The 2,411-nt window shown below is 45.9% G+C and overlaps 1 protein-coding gene across 2 annotated transcripts in view; it reads left to right on the top strand.

Moving 5' to 3' along the window:
- LOC102675814 (protein muscleblind-like) overlaps positions 1-2,411 on the top strand; it is a 360,083-nt gene that overhangs the window by 205,594 nt on the left and 152,078 nt on the right. The gene's annotated exons all lie outside the window — the stretch shown is intronic.

The raw sequence follows: 2,411 nt of genomic DNA, 5'->3' as shown, positions 1-2,411 counted from the left end.
AGAGAGAGAGAGAGAAGAATTAAATTTGATGAAACGTGAGTAGAAATTTTTGGAAATTATTAATGTATATTATTAACGTTATATATATATATTGAAAGATCAATCTTAATAAGTTCGACGATAAAGTTGAAATTTCGTTTTGCGATACGGGTAAAGTTATCGGTTTATCAAGGGCCAATTTATTCTAGATCGGGCGAGAGCAGCTGTAGTTTTAAAAAGAAAAATCTGCTCGGCTCTCAACCTCGTTACATATTCCCTCTGTGCTCTAGCTCGCTTCTCCACGCAACTCTCATCTATCCTTCGTTTCCTCGTTAACGCGTATACCTTCGATACGTCCAATACGTTTCGCTGATTCTTTTTCCTTCTCCCTTAACCTTAAGATCGGCTCTATATTCCTTCCATCGAAATTCGTTCGTTCGAAAGGAAGAGTCGGAAAGAAATATAGACGCGTAATAATTTTGAGAATTCCCTATAAAAATTCACTAGATTTCTTGAGAAATATTTAGATAAGAATATCCCATTCGATTCGTGAAAATTCTTGGAACGGATGAAAATTACTGTTATTTATTTATTTTTTAACCAAAGACGAGAAACTCGCAAGAAATTGCACCGTCTTACGTGTTCCTCGCGAAACATCTTATCCCTCCATTCCTCGCAAGAAACCTCGATTTCCATGGAATCGCTCCTTCTCATTCCGAGCTGGCGGAATTTCCACGTCGTCGGCGTCTGCAAAACACTGTCCACAAACGCGTACAACGTTGGAGAAGGGAGAAACAAAGAGAGAAGAGAATATAAAGAAGAAGAAGAAGAAGAAGAAAACGTTGCTCCCTCCTCTTCTTGGAAAATTATCATTTTCGCCCGAGCGCAATAAGTTTCCCGTTAATCTGCCCGCTACGCTGTGCGGACGTCTTTGCATTATTCTCCCTAGGAAGATTCGTAATGCTTAACCCCATGAATAATGCACACCCCCGTCGGGCCCTCCCCCTCCCGCGGGTGAAATCCCCCGCCGCCACATACTTTCAGTTAATCTGACAGTTCGAAGTAGTTTTCAAATAGTTCCGGCGGACGTAAGTCGAGTTGAACTCAATCTCCGCATTATCCACTTTCGCTCCTCGGCTATCATCGTCCCTCCTCCTTGGACGGGAGGGCCTGGAACAGAGTGTGTTTCCGTGTAGGGAATCGATGACGTAAGAGGCGACGGAATTAATAACGCGGCGCAGGGAGGAGGGGGATGCGGACGTGGAGTACTCTTTCTCCTTCTCTCTCTCTTCCTCTCTTTCTCTCTCTCTCTCTCGCGCGTACACCCGATAAATTGCAACGATTGTTCCCCGTCCCTTTTAGAGGAAAAGTCCGAGCCGATCGAAACGTGTCGAGCTTTCAAGAGGGGGAGGGGAGATGGAAAACATTTTTAGGCCAACGTGGCGTTAGCTGGCAAGGGGTTGGCATCGTAATTAAGCGTCTCGATCGAGTCTCGTAAGAGGAGATGCGTGTGTTGGGGATAAAGCGTGGGATCGGTTAGGGTGTCGGTTATTTGGGAGAGTGTAAAGCGGTAAATTGGGTGATTGAGTGGATCGAGATTGTCAAAGAGCGATTATGTTCCTTTAAGGAATATCATATGGGAATTTGTGCATGGGGGGGAGTGGAATGAAGATCGATTCACTTTCGTGAGGAGGAAGGAGTAAAGTAAAATAAGTGAGATATCGATCGAAGGTTTGATTAATAATTAAGGAGTACATCTTCTTCTTAGTCAGTTGAATCGAATTAAAAATTCTACTCGCGAAGAACGCTTGAATAGAAATTCGAATTCGTTCGGACAAATCTACGTATCGGATAACGATTTTGTATTGGAAAGATGATGTCGATTTTCTGAGAAACGCGTTTCGGATAATCACGTGTAATCCCCATGCGTGGTAACGCGTGGATCACACTTGAAAACGCGTAGGCGTCTACGAGGCATTTGACGACATTGACCCCTTTCGGGGAGTTCATAAACCGTTAACGATCGTGTATCTGACTGATAATTACTCTCCACCGTGAAACGTCATAAATTTCCCGTGAAATTTGCCATTTACGCCTGACCTTATCTCTCCACCGTGCCCTCGTACGCCTCGTTCCCTCCTCCCCCCACCCTCGCGCACACGCTCGCCTATCCCTCGCCTATCCCCTCCCACGCGCGCGCACGCACGCACACACGCACCACCTCTCCCCTCGCCTCCGCTCCCCCCTCCCGTATGTATCGATGTTAAAACCACGCGGTAAGCCTCGAGGGTAATTAGAGTGCGCGGTGAATGAGACAGTACGGAAAATTGAGGCACGTATCGAACAATACGATGATCACGCCCGTGGTTGTCAGTGTGTCCATTCGCTCCATTCGATGTTCATCTCCGTCCGCTTTTCCCCGCCGCAATTTC

Source organism: Apis dorsata, unplaced genomic scaffold, assembly GCF_000469605.1.
Source record: "Apis dorsata unplaced genomic scaffold, Apis dorsata 1.3 scaffold_142, whole genome shotgun sequence".
Taxonomy (NCBI): Eukaryota; Metazoa; Arthropoda; class Insecta; order Hymenoptera; family Apidae; genus Apis; species Apis dorsata.
This window is presented reverse-complemented; position numbering and strand designations above follow the sequence as displayed.